The sequence below is a fragment of the Equus przewalskii genome, chromosome 19 (assembly GCF_037783145.1).
Source record: "Equus przewalskii isolate Varuska chromosome 19, EquPr2, whole genome shotgun sequence".
In the NCBI taxonomy this organism is placed as follows: domain Eukaryota; kingdom Metazoa; phylum Chordata; class Mammalia; order Perissodactyla; family Equidae; genus Equus; species Equus przewalskii.
The window spans coordinates 25,873,861-25,900,327 of NC_091849.1; the positions used below are offsets into that span (position 1 = coordinate 25,873,861).

Consider the following 26,467-nt stretch of genomic DNA (forward strand, 5'->3'; position numbering starts at 1 on the left):
CATGCTACTGCTGATCTCAGGAGCTAACAGGACAAACATCAATCCTTTGATATCTTTATAACTTCTTTTCCTTTCTCTCCAATTCTAGTTTACTCACGTCCAAACTCTTTGGCATTCAAAATCAAAACTCTTTCCTAAAATTGTATTTTGATTATGTAAGCCATTTGCTGAAAGTTTTTCAAAGGTTTCTAATCCTCCACAATATTCTCCCCAACATATCTCCACGTGTCCAGGCTTTTCAATTACTATTTTCCTCTGTGTCTATTTTACACACACACACACACATGTATGCACGTGCACACACACACACACCTCCACCCACCCCAATTGAACAGGTATATTTCTTAACACAGGATTCCTATATCCTATGTTCTTTCCGTCCCATGGACAGTTTTCATCTGCACCCCTCAAAGTCCACTTTTTATTCCTTCAGACTGATACGATCTCGCCTCTTATTTCCTATGGTTCTTGTCTGTAATATTTTGTATTTTTTGCTGTTCTCATATGGTGTTGATACGGAATCGCTAAAGGACACGCCTTAGCAAGAATGGAGACTTCATCTCCAGAGGTGAGCCATAGCGTGCGTTCCAGTAGTGTAGATAGAGGTCATCATACTCCTCTAACTCCCGAGAGGTGCCAGGTTTGAAACTGAGCAGAAACTCGGAGTGTTTTCTTAGGCCTCCCGAAATTCAAGACAAATCGCCCGCCGCTTTCTTCCAGGAGGCCCTACTTAAAAAGAACAAGTGATAATCCCAGTTGTGCCGTTGCTTTTCGGTTTTCGTCTTTAAAAACACGTAATCATTCGGAGATAGCTGTACTACTTTAGAGAGCCCGTTCTGGATGAGTCCTCCCAACTGGGCTGTGTTCTCTTCTGTCCCAGAAGATTTGAAATGGGAAATGGTGGAGGCGCTAGTTTTCCTACGGTGGCTTTCTCCCCCTTTCCCTTGCAGAGAAATAGGTAGCCGCTTTTACCCCAAGTCATCTTTGAAAAGGTGCTCCAGTAGTACAGTCCCGGTCTCCCATTAATGGCCTTGACATTGCCTATACTTTAGGCAGCCAAAAAGAGTGAACAAAGAAGTGGAGACTAGTGTACTGAAACAGAGGAGGGGCGACTAGTGTTATTGGGTCCTGGGGAATTAGCTCAGGTGGTAGAGCGCTCGCTTAGCATGTGAGAGGTGGTGGGATCGATGCCCACATTCTCCAATCTCTGTTATTTTCTTCGTCTCGGATCTCCAGGTGACAACTTCAAATCTTCCAAACTATTGAAAGAAACGACAAAATGTTAGATACTTTGAACGCAGTAGGAAATTGGACGCTTCTCTCGTTTATGACCTATGGGCAATTAGGGTTGCTCTGGCACTTAATGGCCTTCAGCATGGAGCTCTACCCTCAATTTATAACTTGTTTTCTGTTTCTTCAGAGAAGATGTGATTCCAGGGAACATACTCCATTGCTCTATTTCTCTCTCTTTCTCCTGAAGTTCGGCTGAAATGTGACACAGTCCTGAGAAGTGCAGGACAGAGTGGGATAAATAAAGCCCCAGCTGTCTTGTCAGTTTCAAGGGTTGAAACTCTGAGACCCAGATAACAAGAATATATTGGAAAAGACACAGTGGAAAGCAAATATATAAGCTTGTTTGTGAACTCCTGCAAAGACCTGCGAATTGTGAAGAAGTGGCTCTGACACTAAACAATATACCATGGACTTTGGAAAGTGAAGTAAGTGTTAGCCCACTGCCCAAGTCCACACTCACCGCTGGATTGCACACACTCTAGAGATCCCAAAAAATATTGTAAAGGCTTTGAAACTGCAAGGGACTTTGAAACCATAGAAGGAAGGCTGGTCAGTATTTGAAACTTGAACACAAGGCAGTCAAGTGTCTGCAAAAACAAAAATGGCAATATTCTCCATACGATTTGAATGACACAAAGTCTTATAACATAAAACAAAGACAGCCAGGGTATTATCCAAAATTATTCAGCATGTGAAATACCGAGAAAACCTTAATTCACTTGGAAAAGAGAATCAACAGATATCAATAGTGAGATGACACAGATGTTGTAATCATCTGACAAATACTTTAAAACTGAAATCATTAAATGCTCCAAGGATTAGGGGCATGAACTCTTTATATGAATGGAATGTGAGAAAGTCTTAGCAAATAATGGAAAGCTACAAATCCAAATTGAAGCTTCAGAACTGAAAAATGTATTAACACAAATTATAAACAACACCACAGGATTGCCTCAATAGCAGAAAGAGATGACTGAGCAAAAGTTAGTAAATGTGAGGATAGAACAATACTAACTACCCAATCTAAATGATAGAGGGAAAGCGTATTTTAAAAGATGGACAGAGCCTCAGAGACAAATAGGAAAATAACAAACATCTTATATTCACATCGTTGGAGACCCAAAGAGGAGAAAGAGACCCTTGAAAAAGAAAAAAAGTAAACATTTGAATTATTATAATGGCTGAAAACTTTCCAAATTTGGCAAAGTTGTAAACCAGATTCAAGAAGTTCAGCAATCTTCAAGCAGGATAAACTCAAATAAATCCACACTCAGGCATATCACAATTCAATTGCTGGAAGCAAAAGAAAAAATCATTCTTGAAAACAGTCAAAGGAAAATGAAAGGGAAACTACAATCTGAGTGATTGTGAATTTCTCATCAGAATCCCTGGGAGCCATAAAGAAATTACAACATTTATTAAATGCTGAAAGAAACACCTGTTAACGCAGAATGCTAAGTATAGTAAAATATGCTTCAGACAAGAGTGAAAGAAATACATTAAAGGTAAACTGAGAGAATACATTGCTAGTAGAAGTGCTAGAAAAGAGTCTATTATTGAGAGAAGAAAAATGATACCAGAAGGAAATTTAGAATACCATGAACAAAGGAACAATAGGAGAAATAGGCAATATCTGGGAATACGATGGACTACTAGTCTTCTCTCTGTAAAATATGTTTGATGATTGAAAGTGAAAATTGTGACATTGTCTGATGGAATTTCATTGTATCTAGAAGTACTGTACACATAACATACAGGGAGTAAATGGTGATGAGGTTTCTATATTAAACATGAATGGTAATTTATTGATTCTAAGTATGCTTTGAAAGGTTGAGTACGTATATAGTAATCACCAGACAACCTACTAACAATTTTAAATAAGCCAAAAAACATAGGAAGAGAAAAATGAGGAATGAAAACTAAAGGGAACAAACTATTAAAAAATTATTAGATAGTAAATCTATATGCAAACTTATCAATAATAATATTAAATGTAAATAATCTAAACACATCAATTAACCATCAGAAATTGTCAGAATATATTAAAAATAAATCGGCTGACTATAAGAAACTGACTTCAAATATAGTTAGAAGAGGGATTAAAAGTTACATAAAGTTGAAAATAAAGAATGAGAAAAGATACACCACACAAGCCTTAATGAAAAAAAGCTGAAGTGGACATATTAACATCAGAAAAAGTAGATTTCAAAGCAAATAAAATTTCCACGTACAAAGAGAGATGGTACATAATTATAAGGTGTCAGCTCACCAAAGAAATAACTATACTAAATATGTATGTCTCTGGACGTGGAGTCTCAAAACTCTTTTTAAAAAGATGATAAATCTGAAAATAAAAATAGAAAAATGCACAATTACGGGTGCATATGTTAACACTTCTCTCGTTAATTGATAGATCTAGCAGATAACAACTGGGAAAACACACTGAAGAACTAAACACCACCACCCATCCATGGCTCTAATTGACCTTGTGGAGCAAAATCACAATGTAGGTAAAAAGAAGTGCCAAAGATTTCAAGAAAAGAAGGTCCTATCAAAACTAAGAAATCAAGAATGGTTAAAGTGCAGAAGAGTGACAAGGATGAAACTGATATTTTAGAAAGGGGTATTTAGCTGTAAATGCCAGGGAGACTGAAAGTGGTGTATCTGGAGGGGATTGTCCCTTGTCCATATTTATCCTTCCATCTCTTGAGGTCTGGGGCCATCAGATTCCTTCTGAATCACCTGAGCCTACTGCAGTGCCTGGCACAGAGAAGCTCTCCAATGAGTATGTATCGAATGAAGGGAAAGGAAATGATAGATTCGAAGAGTTGCACAAGAACATTGTTCAGTATTTGGTAAATAATAGACGTGGTGTTTGAAGGAGGAGAACGACTCAAGGTTGGCTTGGAAGTCAAAGCTCAAAAGATGGACACAGAAGAGGTTGGAAATTAGATATTTGCTATACAGCCGAGTGGGCGACTATGGAGAAGAAAAGGCAGAGAGATCATGAGCTAGAGCAGGGAAAGAGCTCGTGTTGTGGAATCCAAAAATCTGGTTCTCAATCCAGGCTTTGTACCCAGCAGCTCTGGGACCTTAGGAAAATCACTTAACATATCTGACTCTCCATTATACTGGAAAGTGTAGATTATGATATATAGTTTTGTTGCCAAAATTCAAAGGTTGGAGTATATGAAATAATTCCACAAATCACTTCGTATAATTAATGGCACATAAGGCTAAAAAAATCCACGGAGACTTTTATTAAGTTCAGTTTGTGGGTTTTTGTTTTTATTTTTTTAATTTTGAGGAAGATTAGCCCTGAGCTAACATCTGTGCCCATCTTCCTCTACTTTATATGTGGAACGCCTGGCACAGCATGCCTTGATAAGCGGTGTGGATGTCGGTGCCTGTGATCCTAAGTGGGCTACCCCGGGCCACCCAACTGGAGCCCGCGAACTTAATCGCTGTGCCACTAGCAGTCCCCAGTTTGTGATCTTGTAGGGAAAATGTCTCCAGTCCTGTAGATGCAAATAGAGATATAGAGTAAGACAGAAGTATGGCCTGTGGACAAATTTGAGGACTGTTTAATCGCCCATTCATTCATTCCTTCAGGCGGTCAGTAAGTCAGTGAACTAACACATATTAACTGGTCGCTTCCCATGTTTCTTTTTAACAAAAGAGACTACGGAAACTGTAAGATCGACTGAAATCTTTGTTGCGAGGAGAAAAAATACATCGTTAGAACACAAGAGCCAAAAGGGCAAGCATTATTGTCCCTAGTCCCACAGCCCAGATGGTCCTGTCCTTGAGTGGATACAGAAAAGGCGTGGACTTGGGGATAAAATTTTTCATGTGTATCCGCAGCTTATATGGAGTTATTTCAAGTAGTATTGATTGTTTACTTTAAAAGCTGAGAATTGATAAAGTGTGGGTACTTGGAAAATAATATTTCACATTTTCCTCTAAAGAGTGAGAAGGCAACTGCTTGCCCTCTTAGCGCAGTAGGCAGCGCGTCAGTCTCATAATCTGAAGGTCCTGAGTTCAAGCCTCAGAGAGGGCAGTTCTTTTCTTCCGTGTTTTCATATTGTCCTGGCATAGTGTTATCTCAGTAAAAAGAAAGGATAGGTGAAGTGCACTAAAAAAGGGAACACAAAGTAAAATTAATAAATGTGCCAGATAAAAATTTGAATGCAATATTTGCTGAGGATGGTGAAATCTGGTTTGTGTTTTGTTGGGCTTCCTGATGCTTTGAATGAAATGAATGGAGAAGAAATTTACGTTTGTCAGAAACTACAAGCTATATCATATTTTTACTCTTCCTCTCCATCAGATGGAAGAATCAGGAGAAATTTCTCTTCCAACTTTGTTCTCTGAAGCTTGCCCAGCCACAGTAAAGGGATGGAGGAAGTGTGAAATCATTATTTCCTTTAATCATCCAACAAATATTCCTTGTGTATATATCTTATGAATGGAGTGTTCTGGGTGCAGTAATTCAAGCATGAAGAAAACGCAAAAACTCCCTTCCTCATGCAGTTACATCCCAGTTGAAAGGAGTGAGAGAAACAAATAAGAAGCAAATAAGAAAAAGTGCATAATAAGGTAGGTGATAATGTTTTCTGTGGGGTAATCCTTAGGCAGTTAAGGGGATCTGGATTGTGGAGGTGGCACGTTCAGCTTTCAGGGGAGGACTCAGGAAAGTTGTTGCCTTGAAGATACCTAATAGTCTTTCCTTTTCGCTTGCTGAGATCCTTGTGCCCAGAGGATTTCTAACACTGTCTCTAGAGTAATTTTTTCCTATCGTGGAAACTGGAGGTTACCCATCAAGGAAACTGCACATAAGGCAAGTGGGCTTAGCTGCATGAACAGTGATACCTGACAAATCCTTCACATGTATCTTCATGCGAAAAATGAGAATGGAGGGACTCTCTAGGTGGATTCTCAGCACCTAGAGCAGAGTCAGAGTAGCGGGAACAGAGTAGTAAGCATTAGCTACTGCTCTGGCTGTCTTTTCCATGTGGAATGCTGGCCCCTCACACCCAGGTTGTCTCATAGATGCTTATTAGAAGCATGAAGAATGGATTTACAGATTGAGGGGAGAATCCACCAGGGTTCTCTTCTAGGAAAAAGTAGGCTTCCCTCTAAGCTTTCACTTAGTACCTGGGTAAGAAAAGAACCCTAAGCAAGCTTGAAAAACTGAAAGTTCTCTGGGGAAAGCAGGAACCCCTCCTGCGGAAGAGCATAATCTGAGCACACAGCAGAGTCTCGGCACACAGGGGAGTGCTCAAGAGGTCAAAACGGTTAAGCAGTGAATCTGACCAGAACGTCCGTTGTAGAGAGAAACAACTTGGTTTCATGTCCACGATTTGAAAGGCATATGCACCAGAGTTGTTGTCTATTGACCTCAAAAAAGAAGGAAGAAAAGAGAGTTATTGTGTCTTTCATGATGGACAAAAGCCTTCTCTCATTATTTCTGACTCAGAATCTCAAATTTTTTGTCAGATAGTTAGACTGAGAAGGGATTCTGACCCCTAGACCATCAGTGTTTTTGTTGTTGATCTTTCCTGACCATTCCTTAATTTCTTTAAAATTAAATGCTGAGTAAAAGCCCTGATTTCCACTTTCCAATGTTCTCTTAAAAATTCTTCCTCCTCCTAACCCTACCTTATTCTCGTCCAAAGATCCTAGTGCCTTCGTACGCCAATGCTTCCTTTCTCTGGAAAATTAGAGGAGAGACCAAGTTGTACCCAGGCACCTGGGCCACACTGGGAGTGGATGATGGTGCAGATGTGAGGCCCAGACAGCTGCCCACCCAGGTTATCCTAGGTGCCCATATTTTCAAAGTCAGGTAAAAATCTCAACCTTGTTCTTATGGTGAGATACACAACCTGTGGAAGAGTCTCAAAATTCCAACTTGGAACCCTACTCAGCTGGCACTTTCACTTGCCTCCTGGCAATTCAAATAGTGAAACCATCTCAGAGCTAGATCTTTCCCAGGATGATATCATATCCGTCTACCTTTCCCCACACCCTGACGGAAACAGTAGGTTTTCACTGTAATTTTGCTGAGTTCATGTTTAAGATACCCTGCTCTCAGTCAGATCAGAAGATGCTGTCTTCCGTAGCAGTGAAGCAACCCTGTGGCACATGGTTAGACCCATACAATTGGTTAGGATACATGTCTAGAATGACCACAGGTCAAAAAGAGGGTTAGAGCTTAGGAATTAGGTCAAATGTTAGGATGCCTTCTTTGCGATCAGAACTAGTGGAAAAGACATCTATTTTCTCCAGTTTTGCTCCTTCATTTCTTCTTAAGAGGCACCTGCAATTCTCAGAGCTTCTCTCCTGAACTCAGCAGAGGAAATATTGGACCTCTTTAAAAAATGGCAATTGTATATTTCTGGTTCTTTTTTATTTTACACACAAGTCAGCTCAGGCTCTCTCTTTGACCAATACTCTCTGGCTGTGGGCTATGGATAAGGAAGGAAGACCTGGAAAATGCTGTGGAGAGAGTAAGCATCATCTCTATGGGACTGTGCTGGGCATTTTCACTCAAGATTCACAGTTAATGGCTAGTGGGAGGGTGGACCACCCACCCTGTTTTCTGAACAGAGAGACTTTGGTGCAAAAAAAGCCCTCTCCACTGCTTTGTAATTGAGCCAGGGAATAAACAAGGAAGGCTGGTGGGAGACACCTAGAGAGACAAGATGTACAAGACAATTTGTGAATCTGACATCTCAGAGAAGCAGGAGTCTAGAAGGAGATCAAAAAGACCCAGACTGTCATCAAAAGAATATTGTGAAACAAGGGGAGTTCTTAAAGAAAACTCATGAAAGAAGAATAAAAGTAAGATCTCTGCGAAGTTCTTCCTTCAGGATATTCTTTATCCATCTGCTGGGACCCAACTTTCACAGTGCCTGCAACGACAATGCTGACAATGCTGATCAAAACCTTCAGAGGTACCTGCAAAATTATGCAACAACCATGTGGTGCATAATTTCCACACATAGAACCCAAGATAGAATTTTTCCTCTTTGAAGAGGCCAATAAAATCTGACTAAATATTGGGAAAAAATCCCACCAGATAATTTTGAATATGTATTTCATCCCCATTTGTGAGCAGAACCTGATAAAGCCCAAAAACACGGAAGGAAGAGACAGAGGGTTATGCTTCTGCCATGCTGAGCTGTGGAACAGTCCTTGCATTTCACTCTTCACAAAGAATTTCCTTTCCTTCAACCTGAGCTAAAACTCTTTCAGATGCAAAGAGTCCTACGGATGATGCTCTTGGAGAGTCTATGAATGGGTGGTCCTTCAGCAACCCCAACATATGCTTAGGCCACTGGTGCATGGTCTTGAAATGAGACAAAAAAGTTTCTTACATTTTGGTTCTACTGTGGGTATCTGGCAACTGGGCTCTGTGTGGGTTAGTTTGCCAGCTGTCTACAGAGGCCCTTTTTCAGCTGCCAGCTCCTGAATAACATCTCTTCTAATCTTGACCTAGATTTAGTAAGATGTCTAATTCTTGGCACTTGTTCCCCAAATCAAATGTCACTGTGCTACAGAGACCACCTCCCTGGCTAAAGCCATATACTCAGTATCTACCGCATCAAATTATTCCATCCTCCTCACAAACACTGTGATACAGAAAGTGTCTTATGAAGGTTCTCTTTTTAAATATTCTATCTCTCCTCTAGGATATGAGATTCTTTATGCTCAAATCACTGTTTTGACCTCATTATATCCTAACTGCATAGAGTTAAGCCATAAAATATGGGTTTTAACTTGAAATTCAGGTAATAGGTAAGGATGGGAATAGGCAGATGAAATATAAATTAATATTTCAATAAACCATCATATAGAGCCAGCCCTGATGCCCTACCAGTTAAAGATCAGCGCACTCCGCTTTAGCTGCCTGGGTTCAGCTCCCAGGCCTGGAATCACATCACTCGTCTGTCAGTAGCCGTGCCGTAGTAAGAGCTCATAGAAGAACTAGAAAAACTTACAACTAAAATATAGAAGTGTATATGGGGGCTTTGAGGAGGAAAAAAAAGAGGAAGATTGGCAACAGATGTGAGCCCAGAGCGAATCTTTTCCAGCAAATCAATAAAATTAAATTAAATTACAATTAAAAGATAATAATAAAAATAAACCATCCTATCATACCTGCAAAATATTAATCACTGCATCGGCTAACGTATTCCTCTCTTTCTTTGTGTTTTATCCAATGTTTGAATTTTACTGATGAATTGCAATTTATTTATAATGTATAATTTTTATTTTTTCCCAAACAGAATTTTCTATGTTATAATTAGGGAATAAGAAATAAAGGTGTAAGGATCACGAATGTTTAGGACTTCTCTTATAACCCAGTCACAGTCGATAGTCATTTGAATGTTGGGTGAAAAGTAGAACAGAATTCAAAGCAGGGTTCCTTTTGCATACATTTTATTTTATCCATTTTCTTCTGCATGGATCCTTAATTTCCAGTTTCTTTCTGTTCTCTAACAGTGAAGCCCTAAAATGGTCCCTTATCTTCTGCTTCTTCAGGAGAGTACCAGGATGCAGAGGGCTGGAGGATTTGACTAAAGGGCTTGTGAGGATCCTTACATTGGATAGAGCAGAAATCTTTAACATTCTGTGAGGCTGGAAGATGGAGAGAGGAAGAAGAGACAGAAGACACATCCAGAACGGTGACACTGTAGACAGAGCAGTAGTTCATTCAGGATAAATTATCCTTGAAAACACTCTATTCTTTGTGGTGCCAGTGACCACAAAATGGTGACATATCTGATTCTGAGTTGTAGGATTCCAACTTTGCCTCCTTGATTTTCTCTTAGGGAGTCGAAAGGAGACGATACACTGTTTCATTTCTTATTTACATGCTTCCAGAAATGGATTTCTGAATATTAGTTTGTCCAGAGCTTGCTCCCTGAAGATCAGATTCTGCCACTGGTTCTCCTTAAAGGCTGGATGAAAGGAGCCATCTGTAGGCTGAAGAAAGCCCTATAGTGGTTCATGGGAGATTCTTTCTTTTCATTTGCTATCTCTCTGAGCCTGTGAGAGAAGGATGACAGCAACTGGGGACTTGGAGTATAGCCTAAAAAAGATTAAAAAGGAATGAACAAGGAATCCAGACACAAAGACCCTACTTGGATCCTTGGATCAAGCCATTTTGCCTGGAAAATCATATCTTGTTTGCAATGAATATGTTCTATTCCTCCACTTTTGTTTTTGTGTTTCAGAAGCCTGTTACTACAAACTAAATGAGCCAGTCAGCAGGTGACAAAAGACTTTCACTAAATTTTCTATCAGATCTTGAGAGCAGTTTCCTGAAAGGCAAATAATATTCCACACAAAAAGACTCTGAGCACCATGTGCTAGAAATTGTCTAAGAGATTAATTTTATGCAAGTTGTTTGATTTAGCCTTGCAGCTAACTTAAATATCGTTCTTCCCATTTACAGATGAAACTGAAGCTCAAAGGGACTGAAACACAAGGCTGTAAGGAATAAAACCAGATACAGAAGGCTGATTTTTTCTAAAATAAAAATATGAGCTTTACTTCTAACGAGGTTCATAGTCTCACAATCTGTTTTTCTCCATTCCAGTTTATTCCTTCATTCGCTCATTCATTCATATAACAAATACTTATAAATGAGTGGATTTATTCTTCCTTTCATCAGATATTAATTCAAAAATCTCTTCTGTGTCTGCCACCCTGGTTCAAGATTTCTAAGTGCCGTGGACTTCTTTTTCTCCCTCAAATCTATACATTCAGTCTCTAGACAAATGCCTTAGATCTTTCCTGAACAATCTCTCCAGAACCTGTCTCTTTCTTCTCATTCATCTATTCCTTTATCCAGTCCATAATGTTTATGGAAGATGTATTCTGTACCGGGCAGTGTACTGGGCGCTGGAGATGCAGAAAGACTCATGCTACTACTAATCTCAGGAGCTAACAGGATACAACTCAACCCTTTAATATCTTTATAATTTCTTTTCTTTTGTCTCCATTTCGAGTTTACTCATTTACAAACTCTTGGCATGTAAAACTAAAACCCTTTCCTAAAATTTTACTTTGATTATGTAAACCATTTACCTGGAAATTTTTCAAAGGTTCTTAAGACTCCACAATATTCTCCCCAACATATCTCCATGTGTCCAGGCTTTTCACTTACTATTTCCCTCATGTCTATTTTACACACAGACACACATAGGCATCCATGCACACACACACACACACATATGCACACACCACTCCAACTGAACAGGTATATTTCTTAAAACAGGAATTCTCACATCCTATGTTCACTCCATCCCATGTTCACTTCTCATCTGTACCCCTCAATGTCCATTTTTTATTCCCTCAGTCTGATATGATCTCGCCTCTTATTTCCTATAGCTCTTGTCTGCAATATTTTGTATTTTTTGCCGTTCTCATATGGTATGGATATATAATTGCTAAATGACATGCATTCCCAGGAAGGGAACATGTATCTCTAGAGACAGTTCAAGGCATGAGTTTCCATAGTATAGCGGTTATCATGCTTGCCTAACATGTGAGAGGTCCTTGGTTCAAAATCAAGCTGAAACAGACAGTGCTTGCTTGTCATCCTGGAAAAATCACCCCGCTTCCTTCTTCCAGGATGCCGCATGTCAAAAGAACTAGTGATAGTCCCACTCATGTCTATTTTTGTTTTTTTTTTAAAAAAGCAGATAACTATTAGGAGATTCCTGTGCTACATTATCAAGGCCCGTCTGGATAAGTCCTCCCCAGTGGGATGTGTTCTCTTCTGTCCGGGAAAATATGAAATGGGAAATAGTGTTGGAGCTAGAGTTTTCCCAGGGAGACTTTCTACTCCTTTCCCTGGCAGAGGAATAGGTAGCCACCGTGTTCTTGCCCCGGGTCATCTTTGAGAAGATGAGCCCTTAGTGGAGTGCTGGATTTGTATTAAGAGACTTGACATTTCCTGTATTTTGGGCCTCCCAGAAGAGTGAATAAAAAAGTGGAAACTGGTACACTGAAAAACTGAAGGAGAAAGCAAGAAACAAAAAATGGCTAGGAAACAGTAGGGGAAAGTGCATAACAGGCAGTGGGGAATTAGCTCAGGTGGTAGAGCACTCGCTTAGCATGTGAGAGGTGGTGGGATCGATGCCCACATTCTCCAGGCTATATCATTTAAACCTTTGATCTCCAAAATACTAGGGAATTTGGACTCTTCTGTCACTTATAACCACCTATAGGTGAGGAAGACATATGGTTGCTCTGATTCTTACTGGCATTCAGTATGTTGCTCTGCTCTCAATTTATAATTTGTTTTCTGTTTCTTCAGAGGAGCTGTGATCTCCAGCAACACGCTCAATTGCTCTTTTTCCCCTACAGGTTGGCCTTACATGTGGTACATCCTGAGGTACAGGGCAGAGTGGGGTAAATAACACTCTAGCTTTCTTGTCAGCGGATTGAAACTGGAAGCCCCAGAGGTAACCAGGAAATATTGGAAAGACACTGTGAAAAGCAAACACAGAAAGTTGTTTGTGTACTTCTGGATACACCTGTGAATTGTGAAGAAGTCGCTCTGATCCTAACAACATACCACAGACTTTGAGAACTGAAGTAAGTGACAGCCCACTGCCCACGTCCACACTCGACACTCGGTTGCACACACTCTAGACATCTCCAAATAGTATAGTAATGGCTTTGAAAATGGAATGGACTTTGAAACTACAACACACACAAGGCTGGTTGGACCTTGGAACTTGGAATTCAGAGCTTCAAAACTTATAAACACAAGTTGATAAACCTGAAAATTAAAATAGAAAAATTCACAACTATAGTTGCAGACATCAACACTCCTTATTAATTGATGGTCCTAGTAGATAACAAATTAGCAAACACATTGAGGAACTAAACATCATCACCCACCCGGGGATCTGGTTGACATTATAGAGCAAAATCACAATGTAGGTAGAAAGAAGGGCCACAGGTTGAGAGCAAAACAAGATCATATCACAACTAAGAAATCAAGAATGGTCAAAGTACAGAAGAGTGATACAAATGAAACTGATATTTTAGAAACAAATATTTCACGGCAAATGCCAGGGAGAGTGAAAGCAGTGAAAACGGAAGTGGGTGGTCCCTTGTTCATATTTATCCTTCCATTTCTTGAGGTCTGGGGCCTTCTCAGTCAAACGAGCCTACTACAGTGCCTGGCACACAGCAGCTCTCCAAAAAGTATGTACTGAATGAATGGAAGCGAAGTGATAGATTCAAAACAGTTGGACAAGAACATTGTTCAGTATTTGTCAAGTCATGGATGTGGTGTTTGAAGGAGGAGAATGAGTCAAAGTTGACTTAGAAGTCTAAGCCCAAAAGGCCAGCAGAGAGAAGGTTGGGAATTAGACATTTGGTATATAGATAGGTGGGCTACTATGGAGAAGAACAGGCAGAGAGATCGTGAGCTGGAGCAGAGAAGGATGTCACGTTTTAAATCTGAAAATCTGCGTCTCTATTTAGGCTTTGCCACTTAGCAGCTCTAAGACCTTAGGATCATACTTAATGTGTCTGAACCTCCATTATACTGGAAAATCTAGATTATGATACATAGTTTTGTTTCTGAAGTTCAATTGGTCTATATGAAATAATCTCCATAAATCTCTTGTATAATTAATAGCACATAAAGCTGAAAAAAAGGCGACTTTTATCATAAGTTCAGTTTTGTTTTTTGTAGGGAAAATGTCTCCAGTCATTTAGACGCAAGTGGAGATATGGGGTAAGGCAGAAAAGTATGGACTAGAGACAAATTTAAAGACTATCAGTCAGTCCGTGAACTGGGTACATCCTGTGTTTCTTTTGAACAAAGAGTATCATGGAAAGTGTAAGAGTGACTGAGATCTCTGAGGGAAAAGCCAGATTATTGGAACACAAGAGGGGAGGGAAAAGGGCAGCAAAAGACAGGTACAGTTGTCCCTGGTCCTGCAGGCCAGAGTGGGACTGCTGGGTGAATACTGGAGAGATGTGGACTCCACCCTTCCTGGGTATGAAATCCTTCCAGTGCAGCATTGGCTTGTATGGAGTGATTTTCAAGTAGCATTGATTGTGTTCTTCAAGTGCCAAAAATTGATAAGACCGCTGCACTTGGAGACTAAAGTTTGATATTTTACTCTGCATATGATCAGGTCAGAAGGGATTCCTCTCTTAGTGCAGTTAGCAGCACGTCAGTCTCATAACCTGAAGGTCTGGAGCTCCAAATTTGGAGAGGGTTCATATCTAACATGACATTGGTTATGTAGTACTTGAAAAACAAAGGAGTGAAATGGAACACAGAGTAGAAGCAGCAAAAAAAAAAAAAAAAAAAAAAAATTAAAACAAACAAACAAAAATGCCACCATCAGTAAACCATTTGTAATTTGGCTTTATCCCCACTGAGAATGGTTAAGTCATCTCTCAGGGGTTTGACAAAATGGGTAGTGAAGAAATTTAGACTACACCGGAAACTACATGCTATATTACATGGTTGATCTTCCTCTCCATCTGATGAAGGAAGTAGGGGAAATTTCTCTTCCAGTATCATGTTTTGTCACCTAATGTGCAGTTGTGGGGTGAAGGAAGTGAAAGTCATTCATTCACTTATTCATCTAACAAATCTTTTGTAAGCACATATGCTGTTTGGGACTGTTCTAAGCGCAGTGTTTCAAGAGTGAAAAAAAAAATCCCTCCCTTGTAGCGGTATAGGATATCCCAGTTGGGTGAACTGGGAGGAAAGAGACAAAAAACAAGTAAGAGAAGTGCATGATAAACTAGGTGATGATGTTTACTGTGGAGTAATCATTAGGCAGTAAAGGAGGTCGGGAGTGTGGAGGTGGCACGTTACCTTTCAAGGGAATATTCTGGAAAATTGTCACCTTGAAGATATTATTTAGTCTCTCCTTCCTTCTCTCTTACTGGGATTCTTGTGCCCAAAGTTTTTCTAACACTGTCACTAGAGTAATTTTTACCAATCAAGGCAATTGGGGGTTATGAAAGCTTTTTACACATAGGACTAGTTGACTTAGTTGGATAAACGATGTTGCTTAAGGACTGGGGTAGTAAATCCTTCACAAATTTCTTTATATGGAAAATCATAGCTCTAAGATTCTCCGGGTGGATTCAGAGCACCTGGAGCAGGATCCGAGCAACGTGAACTATATGTTGTTTTCTTTTGTTTTGTTTTCTTTTTAAGAAACGGATAATCGTCCCAAGATAGCTGTGCTTCATTAGCCGAGACTTTCTAGGTGAGTCCTCGCAACCCGCATGTGTTTTCTTCTGTCTCCAAAAATTCTAAATGGGAAGTGGCGATGGTGCTGGAGTTTTCCCATGGCGACTTTCTCCTCCTTTCCCTCGAAGGGGAATCGATAGCCATGGCACTCTTGCCCGGGGTCAACCTTCAGAAGATGCTCCCTTAGCAGAGTCTCAGATTCCCATTAATGGCCCTGATATTTCATGTACTTTGGGCAGCCCAAAAGAGCAGATAAAGTGGAGACTGGTACACTGGAAAATTGGGAGGAAGGAAAATAAAAGGCACAGTGGTGGGGGATTAGCTCAAGTGGTAGAGCGCTCGCTTAGCATGTGAGAGGTAGTGGGATCGATGCCCACATTCTCCAGCTTTTGCTATTTCCACCTCACATCTCCAGGAGACAACCTCAAATCTTCAAACCTATTGAAAGAAATAATAAAATATTAGATCCTCTGAATGCATTAGGAGTTTGGACGCTCTTCTTTTGTGACCTGTGGGCAAATACGACAGGCTTGCTCTGCCTCTTACTGGCCTCAGGATGAAGTTCTACTCTCAATTTATAATCTGTTTTCTGTTCCTTCAGAGAAGCTATGATCTCCAGGAACATAACCAGGTGGGCTGTTTCTTCCTCCTTCTTCTGCAGCTTGGCCCTAAATACAGCACAGTCCTGAGAAGTGCAGGGCAGAGAAGTGTAAACAACGCCTCAGCTTTCTTGTTCCTGTTCTTGTGGTGAAAGGGGGAACCCCAGGCAATCAGAAAATATCAGAAAAGACACTGTGGAAACAAACGCATAAATTTGTTTGTGAACTCCTGGATGCACTTGCGAATTGTGAAGAAGTGGCTCAGAACCTAAACAACATACCACAGTCTTTGAGAACCGAAGAAATGATAGCCCACTGCCCAAGTCCACACTGGCTACTGAGTTTCACACCCTCCAGAGATCTCCAAATAGTATTATAAGTGCTTTGAAAATGGAATGGAGTTTGAAATCACAACATGTAGAAGGCTGGTCAGTACTTGGAACTAAGAGCTTCAAAACTCATAAACACAAGCTGATAAACCTGAAAAGAAAAATAGAATAATCCACAATTCTAGTCAGATGTCTACACTCCTCTCTCATTAATTGACAGATCTAGTAGAGAAAACAGCAAACACGTTGAGAAACTAAACAATATCATCCACCCATGGATCTAATTGACCTTATAGATCAAAATCACAATGTGGGTAGAAAGAAGAGCCAGAGATTGAGAGTAAAGAAAGATCGTATCAAAACTAAGAAATCAAAAATGATCAGAGTGCAGATGAGTGACATTAATGAAACTGATATTTTAGAAACAGATATTGAGCTGTAAATGCCAGAGAGACTGAAAGTGGTGAAACTGGAAGTGGATGGTCCCTTGTCCATACTTATCCTTCTATCTCTTGAGGTCTGGGGTTATCAGATTCCTTCTAAATCTCCTAAGCCTATTACAGTCCCTGGCACAGAGCAGCTCTCCAATGAATATGTACTGAATGAATGGAAGGGAAGTGATAGATTCAAAGATTTATCAGGAAGACTGTTCTGTATTTGGCAAGTCATGGATGTGGTGTTTGAAGGAGGAGAATGAGTCAAAGTTGACTTGGAAGTCTAAACCTAAAAGGCCGGCAGAGAGCAGGTTAGGAATTTGATATCTGGTGTATACATAGATGGGCTACTGTGGAAAAGAACAGGCAGAGAGATTATGAGCTGGAACAGAGAAGGACCTCATGTTTTGAATCTGAAAATTTGCTTCTCAGTTCAGGCTTGGCCACTTAACAGCTCTGGGACCTTAGGAACGTAACTTACCTGACCCTCCATTACACTGGAAAGTGTAGATTATGCTATAGTTTTGTTTCCAAAATTCAACTGGACTATATGAGATAATCTCCACAAGTCTCTTAGTATATAATGGCACATCAGGCTAAAAAAATCCAGGGAAACTTTTATTAAGTTCAGTTTGTGGTTTTTGTAGGAAAAATTGCCTCCAGTCCTGTAGATGCAAGTAAGATATAGAGTAAGACAGAGAAGTACGAGCTGTAGACAAATTTGAGGACTATTTATTTGCTCATTCATTCATTCAGTTCATCAGTCAGTCAGTCAGTGAGCCAGATGATCATGTCTACTGTGGAGTAATCATTAGGCAGTAAAGGGGGTCACAAGTGTGGAAGTGGCATGGTCAGCTCTCGGGAAGAGCCAGGAAATTTTCACCTTGATAATATCTCATAGTACCCTTCCTTCTTGCTGAGATCCTTGTGCCCAAAGGTTTTCTAACACTGTCACTAGAGTAGTTTTTAACTATCAAGGCAGCTGGGGGTTATGAGAGCTTTTTGCACACAGGACTGGTTTAGTTAGTTGGATAAATGGTGTTACCTGAGGACTGGGGTGATAAATCCTTCACAAATTTCATTATATGGAAAATGAGGACAGTAGAATTCTCTAGGTGGATTTGCAGTACCTGGAGCAGGATCAGAGCAATGGGAACCATTTAGTAAGCATTAGCTACTGTTCTGGTCGCCTTTTCTCTGTGGAATGCAGGCTTCTCACACTGAGCTTTTATCACAGATATTCATCAAGGGCTTAAAGAATGGATTTAGAGATTGAAATTAGAATCCACCATGGTTCTCTTCTTGGAAAGAACAGACTTTCGTCTAAGTTTCCCCATGGTCCCTGGGTGAGAAGAGAGTCTAAAATGGGCTTGAAAAATTAAATGTTTTCTGAGGAAAGCAGGGAGCCCTGCTGTGGAAGGGCTTAATCTGAGCATATAGCAGGGTCTCAGTACACAGGAGAGTGCTCAGGAGATAAGGATGGTTAAGCATAGAATTTGACCATAATGGAAAGTCCACAGTACAGAGAAACAATATGCAAATTTGTTGGTTTTAAATCTCCAATTTGAATGGGCCAGAACTTTTGCCTAGTGACCTTATGAAGGAAAAGAAGAAAGGAAATGTGTTCCTTTCAAGATAGAGAAAAGCCTTTTCCTGTTATTTTAGACTCCAGATTCACACAGATGAATAGCATTTCTATTCAACATTGTACTAAGGTTCTAGTCAAGGCAATTAGTCAATAAAATGAAATTTTAAAAATCCAGATTGGAATAGGAGAAGTAAAACTCTCATTTTGCAGATGACATGATCTTTTATATAGAAAAATCCTAAAGAATCCACTAAAAAAAAATTAGACCTAATACATGAGTTCAGCAAATTTCAGGATACAAGAACCATATACAAATATTGATTGTATTTCTATACACTAGCAATGAGCTATCTGAAAATAAAATTAAGAAAGTAATTTAGTTTACAATATTCTTTATTCAAAAAAAATAAGGTACTTTGGAATACATTCAGAATAACATGTGAAGAGCTCATACTCTTACAGCTACATATCATTGTTGAAAGAAATTAAAGAAGACCCAGAAATTTGGAAAAACACATCATGTTCATTGACAGTAAGACTTACTGTTGTTAAGATGGCACTACTCCCTAAGTTAATCAATATATTCAATGCAATCCCTATCAAAATCCCAACTGGCTGCTTTTTTTTTGGTAGAAAATGACAAACCGATCCTAAAATTCATATGGAAGAGCTAGGTACTCACAGTAAACAAAAGTAAAAGTAAAAGTAAAAGTAAACAAAAATCCTTAAAAGGAAGACCAAAACTGGAGAACTCAAATGTCTGAATTTAAACTTATGATAAAGTAACAGTAATGAAGGCAGTATGGTACTGGCATCAGAACAGACATATAGATCAGTGGAATAGAATTAAGAGTCCAGAAATAAACCCTTACATTTACAGTCCATTGACTTTGAAAAGAATACCAAGACAATTCAACTGGGAAAGGACAGTCTTTTCAACACATGATCCTGAGACAAACGTGTATCCACATGCAAAAGAATGTAGTTGCACTCCTTCCTCACACCATATACAAAAATTAACTCAAAATGTATCAAAGACAAGAATAAGAGATAAAACTATAAGAATAAAACATAGGAGTAAATCTTATGGGAAGGCAAAGTGGGTGTTTTTTTTAAATAATAGACAAATTCATGGCATTTTGATTTAAAAAGCATTACATTATTATATCAAACTAATGTAATTGTTATCTTTATCACTATCAACCAATTAGAGCTGTAATTTAAGTTATTTCCGTTATAGCTGGATCTGGAATACTGGCTACGGCATCGTGTGCGTTACTGAAATGAGTAAGGCAATTTATGAAATAATTTTCCCTTTATTTCCTAGATGGAGATAGAATAAGATATAGCAGCTACTGTTTTTCGTGCAATCAACAATGATTGATCACCTTTATTTCCATTCTTTTTTCCAACAACAACAAAAAAGATTTCATTCAGCACTTGAATTTCTTTCCACAAGCATCTTCTTTAGGGAAGGTGGATCCCAACCTCAGAGTTAAAAGTCTAACCTAGTTGTCTTAATTCTCTTGCAAGTGATTGTTTTAGGCAAGGCATGTAACATAAATGTGGCCAATGAGATGCAAGGATAAATCTTAGGGAGAACATTTAAGAAAGGCTTTCTTCAATAAAGTCTCATACACACACAATTTCCATATCTCTCTTTCTGGATTTCGCTTTGTGACTGTGAGACCAAGAGTTCCTTCAGGGGAAGCAGCTGCAGTATGAGGCCCATGTATTGAGGATAGAGTCATTGAATTACCCAACCCTGTGGCTTTCCTTCCCTGTGTAATTATTGTTGTATGCAACCACAAATCTCACTTATTGTAAAAGGCAAATGACTATTGTGTGTTTGTGTGTCTGCTTAAAACTAAAAATTCATTAATACTAGTTTTGTGAACATTGACTATAAATTGTTCTGATCATTTGAATTTTTAAAATCTCAAAACTAGTCACTTTAATGCTATAGAAAATATGGGTTTCAGGTACACTTGGCTCACTGTTTTATTCACTACAGATCAGTGGAGTTGTTCTCTTCCATCTGGCAGCCTCAGCTCAGTTCAACCTTCCTGACTTTCCCTGACTATTGTATTTATTTGCCTTGCTTTCTGCTGATCCTGGCACCGCTATCCTGATCCTGGGGCCATAAAGAACCACTCTGAATGAGCCTTAGGAAATACATTCAGAGAAATGGGACCAATCACTATATAGTGTAGTCTACCCTTCATTTACCTAACGACGCTGTGTTGAGATATCATGGATCCTACTGACCCGTGAGATCCATTTGAAGCACAAGGTATACTCTTTCTTTCATGCCTGCACACATTTGTCTCACTCTTCAATAATTCATGCAGACTTTTAAAAATGTTTAGCACTAGGAAATAAGCATCCTGCCCCCAAGATGCTTACAGTCTAATGGGGAAGATGGCTGAGCAACAGACATTCCCAACTTGGTAAATGCCACAAAATAGATATGTTCCTGGATATCTGAGAGTGCTGGGTGGGACAGAACCCAACCTCAGAAAACTGGGAGAAATGTCAGGGAGCAAATATCTCCCAGAAGATGGTTTTGGGTCTAATACACAGTTGGACAAGCAAAGTGTAGTGAAGTTTGCACGTTCTGCATGGGATATTTCCTAAAGTCTGGTATCTCTGGAGTCAAGTGCGAGAACAGAAAAGGGAAGAAATAGGAATGAAGAATGGGGCAGAGGCAAGGGCCTGAGTTGCTCTGAAAGGCTTTACTCACCCTGCCCATGCCAAGGACAGCCCTGCAGGAAGTAAGCAGATGCATAACTAGAAAAATCCATCTCAGGAGCTAGTCATGGCTGAGAAATATTTGGACACTTTGTAAATGTAAAAAGATGAAAAGCCCAGGTCCTTATGCCCGTGTTTTCATTTCTATTTTGCACGTTGCTCCCTGATTCCAGTTTCCTTCTGGAATCTCAGAGCTATGATGTTCCCTTCATCATATGATCCTCCCAGGACACAACAATGGAAGCACACAAACCACAGTTATCCGCTCTATCTCCCATCAAAAGATCAATGGGTACACATGCATTTACGTTCTCCTTTTCTCAGGGGTTTTCCTATCATGACACGTTTAACGACGTAGGCACAAAAACCCATACATGGCCCGTACGGGGATCGAACCCGCGACCTTGGCGTTATTAGCACCACGCTCTAACCAACTGAGCTAACCGGCCAGAGTACCACTGCTTTTTATCTATCTCTGCTCACTTATTTAACGGTGAATATTATTCCAATCACCAAAGGAAGTTTTTTGGAGGGGTTCATCTTAGAGCTTAGAAGAAGTTAGATCCTTGATTTGTTCTTAGCCCAAAATTTCAGTTAAAATAAAATTCTGCAAGAAGAAAGTTCAAATGTCACCTGCTTGGGTGTCTCGTGACGTTGGGTTTTCATGACCACCTTACTTAAAAATGCAACCTCACCCGCCCTCTGGAGCGTCTCTTTCCTTCTTTTCTACTTCGCTCCCATTGCCTCTTAGGCACCCCCTGAGAAACTGAAAGAAGACAATTAGCCCCACTAGCTCTCAGCCTGCTGTCAAGGCAGATATAAGTCATCTACTCAGGCCTCCCTGCAACTGGCTTCCAGCACAATTCCCAGGGTTCTCCACCCATTTTTCCCTAAAGCGAGAATTTCATCCCCCTCCTTTCCATTTTTACCTAATTCTGGAAACCATTCCCATATTCCTATTTGAAAAAGACACTTTAGATAAATACGTTCCATTTGCAGTCTTTTTTCATTTCATTTCTTCTTCCTAAAACAGGTTAAGCGGTTGACACCTTGAGCACAGAAAGACTCAACTTTGAAGCTCTGACTCATGACCTTGAAACTGAAAGACTCGCTGGGAGCTCCGCGGATCCAGCTGTCCGACGAGGCTGACACATTCTGCTCTAAAGAGAAGACCTAATTTCTCTCCGCGAGCCGTGCTTTTCCGCCTGGCTGGCCATTTCTCTCGTAGCGCGAAGATCGGTTCCTCAGGATTCAGTTTTGGAACTGTCCCGGATCCCGGGTAACGTGGATTCGCAGCACGCAGAGTCCACAGGGAAGGTGAATCCCCAGGGACACCCACGGTAGCTACGTGCTGAATTACTGACTAAATAAAGGAGTCTCAACCCACTGCCTTGCCTTATTACAGAGGTTCAGCTTCTCTGCCTCGACCATTTTGCTAATGTCCTGTTTCTCCTCCTGGCTTTTGGACTCGACTCTCATCTCTCTCCAATCCATTTTTCACGGGGCTGGCCTGTCTTGCCGCTCTCACTCCTGAAATTCTATCCACCGGCCCTCCCCACAGCCTGACACTTGTTAATCCTCCTTCGCGCAGTGTTGCTGTCCTCTCCCGCGCGTTGCACAGGCAGGAAATGCCCTTGGATGAGGCAGCTGGAGTAGTCCTCCTCCTCAGAGCTTCATCGTGGACATAGCCTTGAGGAGAAAGAAAAAAAGGAAAGAAATCTGCTGAAAAATAGGTTGAGGATAACACATATCCTCTTTATGCCTTTTTGTGTGGTCTGAAAGCCGGCGCCCGAAAAGAAGAAAAAGACGGAAAAGAAAAAACTCTGGAAATCTCTGAGGTTGTTCAGGCCATAAAGCAGAGCACTACGATCACCGCGCCACCAGAAACCGGCGAGCAACATTCTGCTTTAGTCCTTAGTCCTAATAATGAGGGATGTAAACTCAGCACGAAGTCGGTGGGTGGAATGAGCATATTTTCGATGTGGCAGATTCCCACGGCTGTTCCCAAAACACCAGAGAATCCTGGATTTTACTGCGTTTCCTCATCATCATCTGTTTCCCCCTTAATTTCCTCCATGGACGAACACGGCGCTGAGGGAAACTCTTCCTCTCCTTGCCTCCGAACTTTGAACTTCGTGACCGACCGCAGCGATTATCCCACCCACTCACGGGCAAGCCCCTTAGAACGTGAAAATTCTGAAACAAGTATTTTTAAGTCGTCAAAAAAAGCAAGAACCTCCAGGCCGAATGCAGAAACTAAACGGCTGCTGGGAGCCCCCTCTCTCAAGCCGCCCGCCTGGGACGCCCTCGGAATTCTTGCTCGGTCAGAGGACACACCCACGTTCTCTCTCGTCACCATGGAGGCCTTGGAGGAGACGGTTTCAGGGACCCGGGAAGAGACCCTGAGCCTTTTACAACCTGGAGAATGCCGGGAGGGTTGGTGGGCGGCGCTCACGGTCTGTGGAATTGCGAAGTTGCGAGAGTTTGTGTCTTTAACGCGACAGGGGCCTGGCCTGAGAAACAGATGGGCAGCGAGGATGGAGGCCTCACAGCTCCCAAAACGCCCGGGTTTATACCTGATTCGTTGTTTTTCCCGCTAGTATAACGGACCGTTTCATGTTCGGGCTCTGAGCTCTCCTTATTTTGCCCTCTGACGCAAAAGGGTTACGCGGCCGGCGTTTGTTAACTGCGGGATTCTGCATGTGCCCAAGGTCAAGGCGCAAATGCAAAATCGTACACAACTTAACACCGTGATCAGCTAAGTCCCGCGTTTCTCACATCAAATCCCTAAGCTGTAAAAAGGGCCGCATTCGTCCTAATTCTGTAACTGACGAAGCAGACTTGGTTGCAGATCCCATCTCTCTTTAGCTTGTGTCCGTTAGAGAAGTCGTTTTATTCCTCAGCTGTCTTTTTTGTAAAAGGAGACAGTTGTTCTACACTTTCTAAGGATCCTTTCAGAGCTAAGGTCTCGTAACTGTATTGTAACTTGGTCTCCTGAGTGGTCCCATTGGTGAGGAAAGAGGATAAAATGAGAACTTACCAAAGCCCAATGACTCACAACACAGGAAAAGTCTACAAAGGATGCTGTACAACCCAAACTAAGCTCAAATTATCTTAACACTAATGTAAGTGAGCAAAAGTGAGGCCATCTTGTTCCGCTAAATGGCCCCAGCCCCTCCTCTGTGTGACTACTCACTGCTCTTCATGTACTTGAAAAGAATTCACATGCTCTCCTGGTTTATGGCCTCTACCTATGTATATACTCCCCAATACCTTGATAAATTAAAACTTGTTCTATGAGTTTCTCTCCAGGAACAGGCTGACCACAGGTAGGAAACACACTTACAAGGTATCCATCACAGCTGACAGAAGAATGGAACAATGTCACGCTTGGAGCCTGTCAGAATCCCTGGACCCCTTCCTCACTGCCCATTTTCCCTATATAACTGCCTGAAGATTCGGTAATCCTTGAAGATGGGTCTTTTGAGACATTAGTCACCCGTCTTCCGATTAGCCAGCTAATCTAATTAAACTTCCTTTCTTGATCTCTAACTCGTAATTGGCTCAGATCACAGGGAGCAGAGCAAGCCCATTGTTTGCTATCACTAATTTGTTCAGACCCACTATTCCAAGATAAAACCAAAGGCAAACTGATCTAACAACAGTGCTCAGATCTTCCTGTTCCAGTGGATGTAGTAGTGTTGGATTTGCAATTTTATTTTATTTTATTTTTTGCATATGACACTCACTGCTGTTCCAAAAGATTCGCTTGGTCTCAATATGATCTCATCAAAGTGGGCCTCTACAATTACCCTAGGACATCTGTGATCCAAAAATAAGAGAGGGGACATTTAAACTTACTCCTAAATACACCCACATGGTACCATTACTTGAGGAAGGAGATTTGAACAAACTCACCTCTGGAATCTTTAAGCAAAGGTAATGATTATTGACAGTCCTCCCATCAGATTCTGAATATGGTGCGCCACTTCTACTCCTCTTGGGTCTGAGGTGACACTAGCCATCTCACAGTTGATTCCATTGGGAGGTACCAGGAGAAAAGCAAGAAAAGACAGAAATGTGGATTCAAGAATGATTAGTTTGGTAACAGGAAGGTAAACAATATGATGTTTTTCACTCAGTTCACCTTTGTTCTAAGAGTGGGCCTGCCCAAAGGAGTGTAACACGTTTCTATTAATTAATAGACAGGTAGAGTAAGTCACTAACCCCACTATAAACCCATCTCCCTTCTGTTTGTGACAAATTGATGAAGCTATTCTTTCCTCTGCAGGTAAAATGAAGTCTGGAATATAGGTCACAATATAAACAATTCTGTAGTGCAGAATTTCTCATAATGAACACTTTTCCATTTAAACATATAAGAAAATATAATTAGAGTGTGAAATTAATAAATTAATCAGGTTATAAACTGTAATATGAATCACAATAATATATACATTGTTTTAATATAATGTTAATAATTTTTAGATTTAACAATTAAACATGAATCGTGACTAAACAGAATTTATATCTAAAAATGAAATAACAGAGAGATTTGAGGTAGTAAAAGCTTCTGACAAAACACATTTTCCCTTGAATGTACCTGAGGTGCATTTGCCAGAGCAGATTGACGTGGTCTTTGGCATGCAGTCACTGATTTGGGGAATGCATTCTTTGCTATCAAAATCAGGAAGGAGGAACAGAAGCAGTTTGTACTCACATGGAAAAGATAAAAGTACACGTTTATATTTTTGCTCCAGGGCTATGTCAATTCTGTCTGTTTTTCCTAATCTAGTCCAAAGAGAACTGGATGATCTGGACCATCAGCAAAACATTGGCCCACTCTATCGACAACCTCATTTCAATAAAACCGAATGAGCAAGAAGTAACAAGTAAATTGTAAATTTTCTTAAGACCGCTATGCCCCAGAGGGTGGGAGATAAAACCAACGAAAATTCAGAGACCTGCCCTATGAATGAAGTCTTTAGGCACCCAGTAGGCTGTGTCCTACTGGGACATTTCCTCCAAAGAAAAGGACACATTGTTTCATTTTGAAGCTTCCACCACTTAGAAGAGAGCACAATGCTCCTTATGTTTGTTTGGGTTGTGCGGACTGCATGTTCCATACTTGGGGATCCTTGTCTGACATATTTGCTGACAGATGTCGGAGGATTTGAGAGAGACTTGTTAGTTCCCACATCAGATGTCAGTTTTTTGTT

General features: G+C 40.5%; 4 non-coding genes across 4 annotated transcripts; 3 read left to right on the plus strand and 1 right to left on the minus strand.

The window, feature by feature from the left end:
- The first annotated feature begins 1,130 nt into the window (after positions 1-1,130).
- On the plus strand, positions 1,131-1,203 carry TRNAA-AGC (transfer RNA alanine (anticodon AGC)). The gene has a single exon. It is a non-coding gene; the product is annotated as a tRNA-Ala (tRNA).
- Positions 1,204-5,280: 4,077 nt separating this feature from the next.
- On the plus strand, positions 5,281-5,353 carry TRNAM-CAU (transfer RNA methionine (anticodon CAU)). Its single transcript has one exon. It is a non-coding gene; the product is annotated as a tRNA-Met (tRNA).
- Positions 5,354-12,387: 7,034 nt separating this feature from the next.
- Positions 12,388-12,460, plus strand: TRNAA-AGC (transfer RNA alanine (anticodon AGC)). The gene has a single exon. It is a non-coding gene; the product is annotated as a tRNA-Ala (tRNA).
- A 9,163-nt stretch (positions 12,461-21,623) lies between these two features.
- On the minus strand, positions 21,624-21,697 carry TRNAI-AAU (transfer RNA isoleucine (anticodon AAU)). Its single transcript has one exon. It is a non-coding gene; the product is annotated as a tRNA-Ile (tRNA).
- Between the last annotated feature and the right edge of the window lie 4,770 nt (positions 21,698-26,467).